The sequence below is a fragment of the Camelus ferus genome, chromosome 6, assembly GCF_009834535.1.
Source record: "Camelus ferus isolate YT-003-E chromosome 6, BCGSAC_Cfer_1.0, whole genome shotgun sequence".
NCBI lineage: Eukaryota > Metazoa > Chordata > Mammalia > Artiodactyla > Camelidae > Camelus > Camelus ferus.
Window position 1 is genome coordinate 71,650,105 of NC_045701.1, and position 18,833 is coordinate 71,668,937.

Genomic DNA, 18,833 nt, shown 5'->3' on the forward strand with positions numbered 1-18,833 from the left:
CCTGACCTAACAGTAGCTTTGCTCATTTCCTATGATTGCTATAACGAACTACCAGAGGCTTAGTAGCTTAAAACATCATCTTATATCCCTGGAGGTCAGGAGACCCAAAGATGTCCTATCAGGCTAAAATCAAGATGTCAGCAAGGCCATGTTCTAGAAGAAAACCCATTTTCTTGGCTGCCTTTTCAGCTCCTAGAGGAGGCCAACAACCCTTGGCTCATTCCTTTGAAGAGCTCACGGCCCCCTTCCAAATTCAAAGCCAGCACTGGCCAGTCGAGTCTTTATCACATGGAATCACTCTGACACTCACTTATCTGCCTCTCTCTTCCATCATTTAAGGAACTAAGTGATCACTGTGATGGTTAATTTTATGTGTCAGCTTGGCCAGGCTATGCTGCCCATTTCTTTGGTCAAACACCAGTGTAGATGTTGCTATGAAAATATTTTTTAGATGTGATTAAAATTTAAATCAGTAGACTCTGAGTAGAGCAAATTACTTTCCTTAATGTGGGTGGGCCATATCCAATCCATTAAAGGCCTAATGAGTAAAGACTGAGATAGCCCCCCAAAGAAGCAATTTTACCTCAGGTCTGCAACATGGAGCCCTGCCTGAGTTTCCAGCCTGCAGGCTTCTGACTCAAGATGGCAACATCTACTCTTCCCTGAGTTTCCAGCCTGCTGGCCTGGCCTGCTCTATATACATTTCAAACTTGCCCGCCCTCGCAACCCCAAGGGCCAATTCCTTATATATACATCCTGTTTCTCTGAAGAATCCTTACTAATACAATTACATTGGGTCCACACAGATACTCCAGGATAATTTCCCAAGTCAGCTGATTAGCAACCTCAACTCCATCTGCTACCTTTATTCCTCATTGCCATTTCCTAACATTTTCACAGGAGCTGGGGATTAAGACATGAACATCTTTGGGGGTGGCAGACTTTATTCTGCCTGTAGTAAAAGCATAAACAAATAGAGGTTTATTTTCCTCCCATAAGAATATGTCTAGGGGTGGAAGTTGGGGCTTGGGGGCAGTGCTTTATGACTCAGGCTCTTTATGGCCTTCCATATATTGGCTTTGGTTCTTAAGCTTGCCACCTCATGCTCACAAAGCGGCTGCCTCAGCTCCCAACATTATAGCCTCCTACCACTATGTTAAGCAGGAAAGAAGAGAATAGGCAGAAAGGGCCTCCCCTTTCATTCAAGGCAACAAACCTCCCCTGGAGGTTTCTACAGACTTCTCTGCATATATTGGTGGGACCTGCATTACACACTTAACGTCTAGCTGCAAAAGACACTAGGAAAGTAAGTATGTGATTTTGCATCCTGTTTAGAGAGAGGCAGGTGAAACAGAGGGGGCTTTGGAATAGCTTTGGGTAACCATGCTGTGACATCTGCCACGCAAGTTCACACAGCTTTGCATGGCAGACGTGGGACTGAGCAGAGTCCTGCAGGTGGCTGGCGGCCTCCCTGGTCCTGTTGAAACAAGCAGATTGTCTGCACAAATCAGGGCAGCCTTGTGGCAGGAGCAGGGCTCTTACTGCTGTCTGAACTTGGGCTCTGTCTCATCAGTGAAGCGGGGCTGCTCTGATGATGAATGAGATAAGCTGTGTAGAATTGTTTGGTAGCAGAGTGTTACTTTTTCCCGGAAATCACAGCCCTGGGGCTGGAAAAGCTGCAGAGGGAAAACAGGAGTCCTAGCCCTGGGGATCCAGCCCACCCATCACCAAAGGTGCAGCCCTCCATTCCCAAAATACTGTCTCCACCCCTCAGGCCAGCCTAGCAAGTTCTTTACTGGTACCATTGATTATTCTTGTTAATTAATTAGTGTTTGCTGAGTGAAGGAGAGAGGCCCATTTGGGCCCAAAACTATTTCAAGCTGCCAGGGGCCCAGAGCAGAGCAGGAGAGATTTCAGCAGGAATAAGGAAGACAAAGGCCCTCGGAGGAAAATCAAAGTCCCCTTCACTCTGGGCTCTCTCCTCCCAAGCACAGCAAAGGGAACTGGGGACACCGGGCCTGTTGGTGACAGTGAGTGACGGCAGTGAGAACCCTGGGGAGGGGGCCGTGCCAGCTTCATTATGTTTATGGCCCTGGCTTGGTGGACTCCTGGGTGAGCTCAGGGGGTGGCTGCGTGCCAGGTCTGGGGCTGGGAGAGGCAGCGGCCACAGTGGGATGAGGGGAGAGAAGGAGGGGGCACAAGGTGGGGAAGAAGGGGAGCAAGACAGTGAGTGTCTAAAAATGAAACCCTGGTTGAAAGGTTGTTTCTTTCATTTTAAAGAAAGAATTAAGGGATGTTGCTTGAGAAAAACAGACAGGGAGAACTGAAAAAAAGGGGAAGACAGAACAATAGACAGAAGGACAGGGAAGGACAGGAAGGGACAGGATAGGGGACCAGGAATTAACAAAGTTGGGCACAGGATAAGGTGTCTGTGGGGATGGGGGTAGGGGTTACACCTCAGAGGCCAGGGAACTTGCTCAGGTCTCAAAGAATGGCTTTGAACTTGGCTTCTCTGACCCCAAAGGCCACATGCTATGACTAAGAAATTGTATGGAAATTGCCAACAGGCACATGAAAAGATGCTCATATCACTAATTACTCAAGAAATGCAAATCAAAACTACAATGAGGTATCACCAGTCAGAATGGACATCATCTAGAAGTCTACAAATAATAAATGCTAGAGAGAGCATGGGGTAAAAAAAGGAACCCTCCTACACTGCTGTAGAATAATTTGGTGCAACCGCTATGGTGAACAGTATGGAGGTTCCTTAAAAAACTAAAAATAGACTTACCACATGATCCAGCAATCCCACTCCTGGGCATATATACAGAGGAAACCCTAATTCAAAAAGATACATGCACCTCAATGTTCATAGCAGCACTACTTACAATAGCCAAGACATAGAAGCAACCTAAATGTCCGTCCACAGATGACTGGATAAAGAAGCTGGGGTATAAATATACAGTGTAATACCTACTTGGCCATAAAAAAGAATGAAATTTTGCCATTTGCAGCAATATGGTTGGACTTGGAAATTATTACTCTAAGTCATTGTACTGGCCTTCCAGGAAATCTCTTTAAAAGGGACTGACTCTTCTGCAAGCTCATCCTTTTCCTCCTTCTTCATGCCAGGAAGGTGAGTATGATGACCTGAGCTGCAGCAGCCATTCTGCAGCCCTAAGTTCCCTTTGGGACAGAAGCCATGCACCAAGGGTGGTGGAGCAGGAAGTTAAAGGAGCCAGGGACACTGACCACACTGACCGGCTGGACCTCCTGTCCCCATGAGCCCTTTGCCTGAGAGAAAAACAAACCCTTAACTTGTTCAAACTACTATAGCTTCAGGTTTCTGTTCATTGCTGCCCCCCAAAATCATAGCTGACACAGATGAAAAGTTAAATAGATTCTAGAAGAGTTAGAGAAATTTAAATGGATAGATCCAAAACAGGTAACTTGCGGAAGGTGGGTACAGTTGGGGGTATGTTTGGGAGATGTCAAGTCTTCTCAGAGGCCCCACAATCTGTCCCCTGGACCTGAGTGTCTATGAGTCCTTATTATAGTCCTCAATAAAGCAATGAGAACAAAGGCCTTCTAGAAAGCAGCACAGGGCACAAGCTCCTAGACGTCAACATCCCATTGTCAGGAGGGAGGGAAGCCCCCAGAAGACTCCCAGAAACAGGACTGTTTATGACATGAGGTCACATGGGCAGACACTGATGTCCCCTATCTGTGTGGCTCACTTCAGTCTTCTGAGGATGGCACAGAGGTTCCCGGCCGACACAGTAGCCCTTCAAAAAGCCTCAAAAGGCCACTTTTGGGTTGGGATGGGCTGAAGGAGGCCCTGGGATGACTCCCATCCCTTAACTGCCCCCGCTGTCCTATCAGCCCACATCTGCGGAGGCGCCTGCCTGGAACGCCCCGTGAACCCTGGGATGCAGTGTGCACCGCTCTGCCACTGCGGCCCAGGGTGAGACCAGGGGCTCCTGGCCCCTCATGTCCTGGCCCTTGGGTTGGACGGTGGCCCCTTTTTGCAGGAAATGAGGAAGGGCTATATTCTTCCCCAGGTGAGTAGAGGGGGCTGCTTCCTGCGCTGCTGCCCCAATCCCAGCTCTTTGAACGGAATGAGGACAGCAGGCCAAGGGGCCGGGAGAGGCCTCAAATGGTGTCCCCCTCTCAGACTCCCAGGAGGATGTGCTGAGGAGAAGCTGCGTGTGGCGCCGTGTTTGAAGGAAGGACACCAGGTTGGCAGGAAGGTAGCCCTGAGAGCCCTGCTGGGGCCTGAGGCCAAGGGGCCGGGAGAGGCCAGCACTGGGTGGAGGGCAGCAGTGAAGGCCTCCAGAAGCTGGGGGGGTCCCTGTGAGCGCACACGGAGACTGCGGGTCCCCGGCTGCCACGCGCGTTCTGCGGGTCTGCCACATGAACATGCTTCCTCATAAGTGGATTTCTTAGTTGACATTGAGTCAAGCGGGTTTTCAAGTGCAGGCAGAGTCTCTGATTCTCTCGTGGGACCTTTGCTCAGGAGCTGGGTGGAGCCCCGGGGCTCAGGGAGGAGGAAGAACCCCACCCCCATGGAATCTGGGGCCTCCCATTTAAGGGCCAAACAGAGCCGGTTCATCTCTACAGAGAGCGCCAAGGAGGGGTCAACACCAAGTAGGTTCAGGATGAAGCTACTGACCAGACTTCACCAGAGGTACGCGGTTTGTGGGGTGGGGGGCAGTGCCCGGAAGAGCCCATGTGGGGCTATTTTCACACAGGAGAGCAACCAGAGAACTGCAGAGCCACATCCAGTCCATCAAGGTTGGCTTTCTTACCAAGAGATGCTCCCCAAGCCTTTCATTCATTTGTTTAGTCATTCATTGATTCGGTCTGCAATACCTTTGTGGAGTCATACACAGAATAAATATTTCTCTCCATGTCATCCCTCTCTTCCTCCAGAGCTCAATTCTAAAGTCACTGCCTTCCTCCTTTTGCTCTGGGTCCCTTATTCAGTTTGCTCTTCTGCTTTTGATCTGCATGCAGGAGGCCCAAGGGCAGCACAAAGGTAGCATGAGTCAGCCCTTCTGCCTTGCTTCAAGGTCACGGATCCCACCCAGTCCTGGTTACAAAATGATCACTGCACAAGAGGTCCCTTTCTATAATTTTGGCTCAGAGTCCCAGAATTTCTGCTAAACTGTTAGCATCTGCTCAAGTGTCTGACATTGATCCAATGTTGCTGAGAGCTTTCATTCATCTAACACATACTTTTAAGTGCCTCCCACACACCTAGCACTTCACCACAGGCATACCTCAGAGGTACTGCGGGTTCAGTTCCAGACCATCGTAACAGAGCAAACACAGCCATAAAGAGAGTCAGGTGAATTTTTTGGTTTCGCAGTACACGTAAAAGCTATGTTTGCATTATTCTGCAGTTCTACTAAGCTTGTAATAGCATGATGTCTAAAAAAAACAATGTACCTACCTACCTTAAATTTAAAACACTTTATTGCTAAAAAAATGCTAACCATCATTGGAGCCTTCAGCGAGTCGTAATCTTTTTTGGCGTAGTGACGTCAGAGATCACTGATCCCAGATCACCATAACAAATATGATAGTAATGAAACAGTTTGAAATATTGGGAGAATCACCAAAATGTGACACAGAAACATGAAATGAGCAAATGCTATTGGCAAAATGGTGTGGACAGACTTGCCCTACACAGGGATGCTACAAACCTTCAGTTTGTGAAAAACACAGTATCTGTGTACAAAGTGTGATAAAGCAAGGTATTCCTGTACTTGGAGCTTTTCTTAAGCACCAAGAAATGCACAAAAATGGCTGTATTTCTGAGGTACACACAGAGGGAAAGTCTTCAAAATAAAAACAGAACAATGGCACCAGTGTCAGCATAGGTTTGAATTTTTCTGAACTCTCCCAGGGCAAAAGATGGAGGAAACAGGACGGAAAAACAAAAAATCCATAGGCAACATCTACCACAAAACTGATGAGGAGAAATCCCATGAACCCCCAAATATGAGTCAGGGGGAGGACAAGCCCCCGGTAGCAATAAGGCTTGTGTGGTTTTGACAACTGTGCTGGAGGGAGCAGGGAGAGGACCATGTTGCTTCTGATGGCTGCAGAGACTAGAGACCCTTTGAACCACCAGCAGGTGCTGGCCTGAAAATGTGAAAAGAGTGGTCACTCAGGGAGGAGCGTCAGCAGGCCAGGAATCGTGAGTGAGGGCACCCAGGAGCAGTCTAGACCTGGTAACTGTTGAAAGTAACAAACCAGGGCTCCCTATCAGGACAGATCCCCACAGAGTAGGGACTACTGGTTGGAGACTTCAAACTGAGGAGGACTCGGACAACAGGGGCAAAGGAGAGAGAAAAACCTAGAATTCTGCACCGTTCAGTATGGAAGCCACTTCCAATAGGTGGCTTTAGACATTGAAGCTAATTAAAATTAAATCTTAATACTTGGCTCATTTAGTTCTTTTGTTGCATTTGTCATGTTACAAATTCTTTTATTTATTTATAATTTTATTATTTTAATGAATTTGTTATGCAGTGTTTAAAGGGTTACTTTCCATTTACAGTTATTACAAAATATTGGCTATATTCCCTGTGCTGTATAATACATCCCTGAGCACATCTTACACCCAGTAGTTTGCACCTCCCCCTCCCCTTTCCCTATCTTGCCCCTCCCTGTCCCCGTCCCCACTGGTAACTGAGAATTTGTTCTCTATATATCTGTGAGTCTGCTTCTTTTTTGTTATATTCACTAGTTTGTTGTATTTTTCAGATTCCACATATAAGTGATATCATACAGTATTTAACTTACTCTGTCTGACTTATTTCACATAGCATAATCCTCTCCAAGCCCACCCATGTTGCTGTAAATGGCATAATTTCATGCTTTTTATGGCTGGGTAGTACTCCACCATGTGTGTGTATATATGTATCACATCTTCTTTATCCATTCATCTGTTGATGGACACTTAGGTTGCCTCCATATCTTGGCAATTGTGAATAATGCTGCTATGAACATTGGGGTTCATGTATCTTTCTGAATTAGTGGTTTTGTTTTTTCAGATATATACCCAGGAGGGGAATTGCTGAGTCATGTAGTAGTTCTATTTTCAGTTTTTTGAGAAATCTCCATAATGTTTTCCATAGTGGGTGCACCAACTTACATTCACACCAACAGTGTACAAGGGTTCTGTCATGTTCCAAATTCTTGTAGCCACTGTGTGGCTAGTGGCTTCCATTGTATGGCTACTGTATTGGACAGTGCAAACATAGAATATTTCCATTGTCATAGAGAGTTCTATTGGACAGTGCCAAAGGTAAAAGTTGGGGAGGGAAGCAGAGGTCTCAGAAAGAAAGAGGTCATAGTTTTTATCACTTCAAGAAAACAACCAAAGAGCAAGGTCTTGCGCAGAAAGCTAGAAAAGCTATCCTGCCCATAAACCCCCGCCTAACAGCCCAGGAGCTCACAACCTCCTTAGACAAGGACAAAGGAAAAGAACTGCAGTCAAATGCCCCCCCACAGAAGGCCACGTCACTTATAAGAGAAAGAAAATCAAATTGTTATCAGACTTTTCAACAGCAATACTTTGTGCCAAAACATTTTGGAAAAATAGATCACTATAGTAAAGCTGTTCTAGGCAAGCAAAAGCGAGTGAAGGATATTCTATCCATACAAACTGATGATCGAGTTCAAAGGCTGCCTTCAAACTTTTGAACAGACTGAAAATGAACCAAAACAATCAAAACAACTGGCATGACATTGACTAAAGCTGGAGGTGAATATTGAAAATGTTATTATATTTAATATATAGAAACATGCTTAATGTACAAATATAATTTTATGTTTACATAAATGTATATCAATACAGTCAAATTGTTATAAAAGAGGGAAGAATGTGAAGCGTATTTGAAAATCAAAATAGAACTTCTGATTGTTTTAAAGGTATTCATCAGGCAAAAAAGGCCATTGCAAGGAATGAACAGTGGGTCACTCTGCCCTCCCTAATATGTCACCTTGGCCATGTAACTTCTCTGATGTTCAATTATCCCAGCGGGAAGATGGTGGGAAATAAAAGCTTTATTGCTTAACCTATGGGGTATGAAAAAGTGGTTGGCACTCTATAAATATCAAATTTTATTATCCTAGGACCCGGGAAAAAACACCACATTTTATTTAGAGTGGAAAAGGCTGGAAGTTGTAGCCAAGGTGTATGAGCGAGACAAGACGAGGATGCAGCTCAGCCACTCAAGCCTCTGCTTCTCTCTGGAAGACGTGAGCCCTGGCCGTTCCTCGGGCTGGGCTGGGAAGCAGGGCGTAACCAGTGCACCAGAATTGCCAGAACACGCGTTAGGGAAGTGAGCCCTCCCAAGGATCTTCGAGGGAGCTTGCTGCTCTGGAAGGTCAGGAAATAAGGCAAGCTGGGGGCCAAGGACCAGGGAATAGAGAAAGGCTAAGCAGGAAGGTTAGAGACCCAGCTGGCAGGATTCACACAAGAGGTTGGAAAAGCTTGGCTGGAAGGGGAAAAATCAAATAGCGGGTAGTCATTTGTTGGGGGTCATACATAGGAGTCCCAAGGTCAAGTAGCCTCCACAGACACATAGGAGGCAAGTCTAGATTTGCACTGATCTGAAAGACACACTCCTCCTCCTTCCTTAGTAGGTGGGGATGGATGATCCTCTTATGCACCAGCCAAAGCACATCTGCCAAAGGCACAGCCAAGATGTTCAGAGAAATTTGGACTCTGGGTCCCTACCCTCGGGGACCTGGTGATTCTAGGAGCCTCTGGGGCTGGTCTGGTGCCTGACACTTGGTCAAATAAAGTTTGCCCACAGTCCCATCACTGCTGCTGTGTCCCTGACTCCCTCTCCAAGGAACCCTGCTCTCCATTTGTCAATTTTAAGTGATAATTTCTATTCAATCTGATACATATTATAAGAATATAAACAAATGCCTCTCCCCCTATCGGCGCCATAATCACTTTCTTTTATAGCTATCATTTATTACAGGACGACAGATGGCCAGTTCGCAGAATTCCAAAGAGGCTACCCGCCGGCCAGTCACCTGGGAACATGGACACATTAACATTTCTCCAAAACAGATGGGAAAGGGAGGGGGGAAGGAGGCAGATTCCTGTCAAAACTTTGGCGCTTTCCAAAATATGTTTCTTTTGCTTCTCCCTCTTTCCCTCTGCCTTTCTCGCAGAAGGTACATATATCCTCTCGCCCCCTCCAAACCTCCTCACACCCTCCCCTTCATCCATGTCCCATCAGCGGCAATGAAACACCAATATGGCGGCCTTGATGGGTGGAGACTGGGTGGCTTCTTGGCAGAGCACCTTCTGGGGACTTCCAGGGCCTACAGTTTAGTATTCCAGCATTCCCTCCTGGCATGTTATTTGGGATTGGGGCTGAGGTAAGAGACCAGAGGAGGGTGAGAAGTGGGTCTGCTTCACAGGGGATAGATGCTGGAATCTGCCTTCTTCACAAACTACAGAGCAGCGGTTCTCAGCCCTGACAGCATCTGAAAAGCTTTTTAAAAACATTAATGCCAGGGCCCCACCCAGAACGATTAAATCAGAAAGCCTGGGGTAGGGGCTTGGCAAGACGTGTGAATATAGTTGAGAACTCAGTGCTACAGCGGCCAAGGCAAAAAAGGCTGTAAGAAGGCAAGAAATGAAGAAGCCCTAGAGAAGAGAAACGACTATGTGCCAGGCATTGCAAGAGCTGCAAAATTGGAACTCAGTGATAGAAGTTCCCTGCTCCTGGCCCAGTGGGGTGAATGCAAATAAACTGATCACTGCAACAGGGGCGTTTACCATGAGATGGGAGAGAACCAACCAGTAGGAACTTCGGGACATCTTCCTACAAGACAAAAATAGAGGAAATAAGAGAATATCTATCTGTATGCCCCCAAAGTAAAGAAGGATTTTTTTTAAGGCCCAAGGAGTAAAAATCATAAAGGAAATGGTTGCTACATTTGCTTACATTAAAATCCAGATCTTTCGTCCACCAAAAGATACCATAATGAGAATGAAAAGACAAGTCACCAACTAGAAGATATTTGTGACACGGGTAACTAATGGAGGATTATCTAGAACACATAGAGAAGGCATAGGAATCAATAGGAAACAACAACCCAAGGAACAATTAGGCAAAGGATATGAAAGGAAACACACACCAGAGAAAAGAAGAAATGGTCATAAGTATAAGAGAAAAAAAATCATTCATAACCAGCAAGATGCAAATTACAACCATAACAAGATATCATTTTACACCCACTAAACTGGCCAAAACTTAAGTCTCATAATAAGTGTTATGAGGATGTTGACGGTACAGGGTGTGTAAATTGGTACCATCACTTTGGAAAAGCCATTCAGTGACATCTACTAAGGCTGAACTCTACCATCCAGCATCCTACTCTCAGTACACATAGTAAAGAAACCTGCGCACATGCCCTAGAGTTGTACATAATAAGAACCTTCACAGCAACATTGATTATAACAGCAAAAATTGGAAACAATCCAAATGTCCATTGACATTAACATGGATAAATAAATGTTGGTATCATCATAAAATGGAAAACACACAATTGTGAAACCAAATGATAGCCACACATCAATGCTGGAGACGGTGTGGAGAAGAAGGAACCCTCCTACACTGTTGGTGGGAATGTAAACTGGTGCCGCCATTATGGAATGTAAATTGATGCAGGACAGTATGGATATTCCTCAAAAAACTAAAAATAGATTTACCATATGATCCAGCAATCCCACTCCTGGGCATATACCTGGAGGAAAATATAATTTGAAAAGATACATGCACCCCAATGTTCACAGCAGCACTATTTACTATAGCCAAGACATGGAAACAACCCCACTGACAGATGACTGGTTAAAGAAGATGTGGTATATACATATACAATGGAATACTACTCAGCCATAAAAAAGAATAAGATAAGGCCATCTGCAGCAACGTGGATGGACCTGGAGATTGTCATTCTAAATGAAGTCAGCCAGAAAGAGAAAGAAAAATGTCATATGATCTCCCTTATATGTGGAATCTAAAAAAAGGACACAGATTAACTTATCTACAAAACAGAAACAGACTCACAGACATAAAGAACAAACTTATGGTTACCAGGGGGTATAGCGGGTGGGAAAGGATAAACTGGGAATTCAAAATTTGTCCCTCTTGGGGAGTGATGGAAATGTTAGCTATCTTGATTGTGGTCGTGGTTTCACTGGTGTATATATCTATTAAAATTCATCAAATTGTACATCTGAAACATATGTAGTTTACTGTACAGCAATCATACGACAATAAAGGTGTTAAAATTTTTTTAATTAAAAAGTTTTAAAAAAATGTAGCCACACCAACATGAATGAAACTCAAAAGCATAATGTTGACTGAAAACTGCAAACTGCAGAATACCTTGAATATAGTTCTATTTATCTAAAGTTCAAAAACATAATATATTTTGCAGGGATCCCTACATACAATATGTAGTAAAATTGCAAACAAAGGCAAGGAATGATTAAGACAAACTTCCACATGGTGGGTGCTATGGACTGAATGTTGGTGTCCCCGCAAAATTCGTATGTTGAAACCCTAACCCCAAAAGTGACGGGTTTTTGGAGGTGGGGCTTTCGGAAGATGATTAGGTCATGAGGGCAGAGTCCTTGTGAGTAGGATCAGTGTCCCTACGAAACAGACCCCAGAGAAATCCTTCGCTCCTTCCACCATGTGAGGACACAGTGAGAAGACGGCCACCTACAAACCAGGGAACAGGTCCTCACCAGACAATGACCCTGCCAGCATCTTGATCTTGGACTTCTCAGTCTCCAGAACTGTGAGAAGTAAATGCCTGTTATTTATGTCACCCAGTGTATGGTATTTTGTTACAGCAGCCGGAATGGACTAAGAGCGTGGGAGTTCTCAGATGGCCCTGGGAATTTCATACACACATGAAGGTTTCAAAGATAGCAGTGACTCTATTTCTGAGGGTGGGTACATGGGTGTTCATTTTATCATTATTCTGTTATACGTACAATATATTTCATTTTTTGAATTTGTGATGAAAACAAAAGGAAAATCACGCGTAAAACCTCCTATTAGAGTTGTCCCTCGGCATCCACAGGGGATTGGTTCCAGGATCCCCTGTGGATACCAGACCTTAGAAAGCTCAAGTCCTTAATATAAAATGGCAAAGAACTGGTGGCTCTCCACATCTGCAGGACCCCACGTCCTCAAAGGCATAAATGTTATTCATTATCCCACAGTTTATCTAAAAAAGTGGACCAGTTTGACCATTTTTCTTCCATAGGAAACATCTATCCTTCCTTAGCTTATTGAAATAGCTTAATGGACCTATATCGAACACTGAGTGAACACTGTGGCCAATTTCCAGCTGATAGACAGAGCTCTCAGGTTTGAAAATGGCCCATGATCTGCAGGCCTCTCTAGACCATCTCTGCATTAGTCAGATGGTCAATAGGCACCTACCTCTGAAAACCCCTGGACCACCTTGTGCTTGGGGAGAGTTGGTGGCCAACCCTCACCCCAAGGCATATTATCATCTAATGATAAGACAGGACAAGTGACCAGTCGAAGTAGCCATTAAAGTAAACACCAAGGAATGACAAACATGGTGCCACAAACAAGGTGTGTGGGAGTGGGGTGGGTGGGGAGTGGAGGTGTGTACCTGCGCTGATGGACTGGAAGTTGGAAAAAGTACTGGAATGATGACTACCGGCACCAAGGACAATATTCTTATTTATTTCTCTGGGCCTCAGTTTCTTCATTTGTCAAGTGAACAGCATGGACGAGGGCTACCGCTAATGTCCTTTCCAACTCTAGATGTTTTGATCCTATGTATATTTGGGGCTAAATACTCCAAATACATGTTTAGCAAATTATTTGTTTACCTTTAGGCTAAAAGTTTGATTCTCAACCTAACTGCATGCTTATTGGCATGACTTTGAGTGCACAGAAATGTAAGGAGAGAGTCAACCTGCCCCACCTGTTCTCATCTGAGGTGGATATTGACCAAGACTTGAGCTCTGGCCTTGACACCAGCGTCTGGGCCAAGAAGACGGTGGCAGTGTTTGAGGGGATGTGGAAGGATGAAGTTCTCAAGAAAGGTCTGTGAAGCAAAGCACCACAGATGCAGGACATCTGGAGGAAAAGTGGGGTGTGGGTCTCCTTACTGCCATCAGGGTATGAAGTCAGTTTGCCAAGGTGAGGATGGTGCAGTGTTTAGTAAACAAGAACCTCCCTGACTGGGGGCCTCTCACATTCCTGAGCAGACCTTTGATTCCAGGGGTGTTGACCCACTAGTCACCAAAGGAGTATTTTGAGAGAGGGGCTGGATCTTGGGAAGATGATTCCTGCTGTCCTGTATAGGAAAGAGCTGAATAGGGAAGGACGGCAGCTCAGAAGCTCTGACAGGGGCCGGCATGGGCAGCTGGCGTGGCAGGGATGGGGAGAAGAAGGCTGATTTGAGAGTCACACAGAGAGGACCCTCCAGGAGAGAACTTGTGTATGTTCATCACCACACCCAGGGCCTGAAACCTGGCAGGTGGTCTGTGCTCAGGGAATTGTTACTGAAGGAATGAAGTCATGCTGACAGCTGACATTCCCTGGGAGTTTACTCTGACACTGGGCGGAGCCCTTTGCACACGTCACCCTGGCAACGGCCTGAGTATTCAGTATTGTTCTTATAACCACTTCACAGAGATCACTGAAGCACACGGGTGGTTGGAGGTGAAGCTGGCTGTGACCTTTCGGTCTGATTCCACCCTTTTCTGATCTCGTTGGAATCTCCTGAGAACATATTTGAATTACCATCTGAGGGATGAAAAGGCTGAGGCACAAGCTGAGCGACTGGCTGTGGCCACCCAGATACTTAGTGACAGAGGGAAGGACATCCACACGATTTTCGACTCCTCTTTCCCTGTTCCACTGGATTGCTGGGTGCGGGTACACAGAGTGCACTCAGGCATCTGGTCTGCAAGTCTGGGGATGTCTCCTACCAGGTGATTCCCCTGACGGCATCTGTAGCGAGGGAGGGAAGAGCGTGGACCCAGCCCCGCAGCTCCTGCTCTGTGCTCTGCAGTGGGTTAGGCCCTGGACCTCTCACTGAAAACTTCACTAGCTCCAGAATTATGTGTTCTCATGTCCGTTTACAAAGGGAAAACCCAAAGCAGGGAGAGGCTTGCGTCTGACTGAGGCCCTGGCAGCTCTGCCTGACTTCAGAGCCCACGTCCTCCATGGTCTGGGACTCTTTTGGCAGATTCAGGCTCAGCGTGGGAGGCAGGGCTGGGGTAGTGGAAGCCTGCGGACCTCTTCTGTAGACCTGCAACATCAGTTTGTTCTTCCTGTTTCACATGGCACATTTAATTTTAGACAAGAGGAGAGGTTTGCAGGAGGAAGGCAGAAGCTCTGGGTACAAGCATCCGCGACCAGAGTGTAGACTTGAGATAAACCTGGCACTCTACCCTCTAAGAACCCGGCCCTGCAGACCAGGTGAGACCCTAGAGGGTGAAGGAAGTAACGAAAATTGCTCTGGGTGGCACCTGACTCAGGAAGCAGAAGCTAGGGAGTAGCACTGCTCTGGGAAAAACTGACTTCTCTGAATATTTTCCTCCAATTTTTCTAAGTCTGTTTCCTTTCTCTGGCTCCATCTCTCATCCCTTCCTGCCAACCTCGGGTTAGTCCTCCTCTAGCCATGTCAGCCTTACTAGGACATGATGACTGTTAACCTCCACATTAATAAACTGAGGGGCTCTGCTCTGCCTGGCTCTGACAGGCTCTGTCCCAGCCCAGGAACTGTGAGCAGGAGACAGAGGCCTGGATGCAATGCCCACTTTGGCCCTGACTGGTCGTGTGGCCTCAGGATGAGTTACTCACACCCCCAAACTCCAGCCTGCATGCTGTAAGATGCAGATACAGGCACTCCTGAGATACTGCAGATTCAGTTCCTGACCACCGCAAAAAAGCAAATATTGCAATAAAGTGAGTCACATGAATTTTTTGATCTCCTTATGCACATATATAAAAGTTATGTTTACATTGTACTGTAGTCTATTAAGTGTGCAATAGCATTATGTCTAAAAAACAATTTACATACCTTAATTTAAAAATACTTTATTGAGGGGGGAGGGTGTAGTTCAGTGGTAGAGTATGTGCTTAGCATGCGTGAGGTCCTGGGTTCAATCCCCAGTACCTCTGTTAAAATAAACAAATAAATTAATTAAATAAACCTAATTCCCCCCCCCCAAAAAAAAAACAAAAACAAAAACAAAAAGAATTTTTCATGTTTTAAAAAAATACCATACTGTTAAAAAATGCGAACCATCATCTAAGCCTTCAGGGGATTATGGGAGTAGCATCAAAGATCACTGATCCCAGATCACCGTAACAAATACAATAATAATGAAACAGTTTGAAATATTGGGAGAATCACCAAAATGTGACAGATCCAGGAAGTAAGCAAATGCTACTGGAAAAATAGTGCCAATAGACTTGCTTGACGCAGGGTTGCCACAAACCTTCAGTCTGTTAAAAAAAAAAAAAAAACACTGTGTCTGTGACGAGCAATAAAAAGAGGTTTCCGCCTGCAATAGTAACACTTTCCTCTGTGAATGAGTGTGAGGGTGAATGACAGAGAATATCACCAGCTTGCCCAGGGCTGGCAGAGCCTAAGTGTTCTCTAAATGCTGGATAGTGCTGGTAAGAGCTCTGGAACCAAGGGGCAAAACCTAAGGAGTGACTTCTTCCAGACGGAAGACGGAATCTCTAGCTGCAGAATTTCAGGCACCAGTAAGCAAGTAAGAGGCAAGAAGAGCTTTTTGGTGATGCTCAAGTCGCACTACTTGGCAGCCCTGCCCAGGAGACTGGTGACTAAGTATAGTAACAATGGTTCGCACCTAGAAGCACTTCCCGTTGGCCTGTACTGTTCAAAGTCAAGGCTCAGCAAACTTTAGTTCCTGGGCAAATGGGGCCCACCACCTGTTTTTGAAACTCGAGCTTTACCGGAACACAGCCACACTTGTTTGTTTCCATATCGTCTACAGCTGCTGTCCCATTCCACTGGCAGAACTGAGGAGCTGCACTAGAGATTATCCGGGCTGCAAAGCCTAAAATATTTACTATCTGGCCCTTCCCAGAAAAAATTTGCTCACCACTGTTCTAAGGACTTGGCACACTTAATTTTATTTAATCCTTATCATATGTCTAGAAATAGGTGATTGCTGTCCCCATTTAATAGATGGAAAACTTGAGGTCAGAGAGGCAAAATAACTAACTAGCAGTTCAATTCTGAATGCAGGCAATGCAGTGCCAGAATCTGGGATCATAACAACTACATGAGGAGGGACTTCTCTCCAGGACTGAGTTGTCAATCTTAACAAATAAAAATGCAGGACACCAGTTAAATTTGAATTTCAGATAAACAACAAATAATTCTCTTTAGTGTAAGTATGGCCCACAAGATACTTGGGATATATTCATACTAAAAAAAGAAAAAGTTTTTTACCTGAAATTCACATTTTACTGGATGTTGTATATTTCAACTGGCGATCCCACTAAGGACCCTGGGAGGAAGGAGAGCTCAGCCACGCAAGCAGTCACAGCAGGCCTGGGAAGAAGCCAATGTTCCTGGGGCCTATTCCTGGGAAGGTCTCTTCCCACAGCCATATTTCCTCCATGGGGCCCCCTATGCATCTTAGTCCCTTTGTCCCACAAAGGTGACTTTCACAAGGTTCTTGGGGATCTCTTGGGAGCCATGGCCACACTGCTTCGACCCAAGCAGCCAGCAGCAGAGAGACAAACTTGGGGGACCCTTCTCTCTAGTCCAAGGCCAAGCATCACTCCCTTCCCTCGAAATCCCTTGCATCCTCCTCTCCTCCTTTCCTCCTGTTCTTCTGGCCAAAGGCCACGCCAGGCCCTCTCTCCCTTTGAGATTGCATAGGAGTTTTAAAAAGAGGGAAAAAATATGGCAAGCCACAGTGACAGCAATCCAAGGCCAGAGTGGGTAAGGGGGGTGTGGGCAGAAAGAGAAAGAGAGATGAGAGGTGGGGGATGGGAGAGGGCCGTCTAATTTTTAATAGACTGAGACATAAATGCAACATGATTCACTTTGAGCAGGCCACCTGGATTAGATGGAAGTTAATTAAAACAATCCCTCATTTCTCAGCGCTTAAAACTTCTTAAGTCTCACTTGGGGAAGGGTGCGGCAGGACTTTTTTATTACTCTTAGATGGTGTTCAGAAGGCCCATAAATACATCTCCTCTTCCTGTGATCCCATTAATCTTGCCGCCGCTCCTGCTCCTCTCTGCCAACAATCAGATCCCAGTAAACAACCTCAAGTGAAATTTGCAACTGTCAGATAAACATTAAAAATGCTTCTCTTGTCCTTTCCCATTGATAGTCCCATTAATATTGTAATGGAACAAAAAGTTATGAAAATGAATGCATGCTGGTTTTGGAAATGAATGATGCCGACCGCTGCTGGGATATAGACACACATGCATATGGATGGGCTTGGAAGATAGCGGATGCTGCCCACATCCTCAGTGGGGCTGCGTCCTGATAGGCCTGGCAACGAGCGCACCAGGGACCAAGGACAGCCGTGCACACTGCTGGGTACACACATGTCCATACGTGTCAGGGCGGGGAGGTCTCCTAAATGGAATAGAGGAATTCCACCCCAGAAACTACTGTAAACACACACTCACCACTCGGCCTTATACAGAGGAAAATATTACGATTTCTCTTTTATCATTGCTTCTCTCCTCCCTTATCTGTGTGCCGTCAGGGGTTGGGATTCTCTCTAAAGATACTAAGATATCCCAATTGATAAGGCTCTCTTGACATTTCTTCCTCATTTATTTTCCATGCAGTGGCCTGTTTAATACACATGCATGTTCCTGCGTGTGTGTTTATCTTTCTGACGAATGAGGCCTTAAAATCTGAAGGTATAATACATGGAAACTTTGTAAGAAGTAACTTCCTACGGAGTACTTTAGGTCAAAGAATCACATCTGATGTGGGAGATGAGTTCAAGTTTTATGTAAATTTAAGTTCACTAGGAGAGAACAATAAAACAACAACAGAAACAAAAAATCCTTGCACCAAAATCTTTTGTAGAGGGATGTGAATAACCATCTCATTGAGGCCTGGCCATTGGCTCTTGGTGGATAAGGACGACTTGTGTTTTTACTCATCGTTGTAACCCAGCCCCTAGCATAGTGCCCTGGCACTTAGTAGAAAGGAGCTCAAGACAGGTGATGCGGTAGAGAGGGGGAGGAGAAAGGAAGGGAGGGAGAGATGTCCGCGTTGCTCTTCCTCTGTGGGGAAGTCTCTCTCTACCTGCCAACAAGGCAGGAGACGGTGCTTAGCATTTTAACATCCAGGAAGGTCGACCTGAAGGTGGAGCAGACGGGAAGCAGGACCTGGCCCGTCTTGGCATGGAAATGAGCACATTAGAAAGGATTCACCATTTGACTAGCTTCTCTCTGTGTCTTACATTTTCACATGCTTTCTTCTAACCTTTCTTTTTCATGATCTTAACTATTATATCAATATATTTCCCCAAAACTTGAAAGGTGTCATTGAGAACAAAGCTTCCATAGACCTCTTCCTCATCCCCATTCCAGCCACGCTTTTGACCACACATCTCAGCCTAGTGAATTTTTATCCTCCTTCAGGTCCTCTCCAGGAAGCCCTCTCAGCTCCCTTGAGTGGGTTAAGTCTCTTTGCTATGACTTCCCAGAGTTCCTTTCCCTACTCTTTGCCAACAGCCAATGTGGGATTCCTCATGGCAGGAG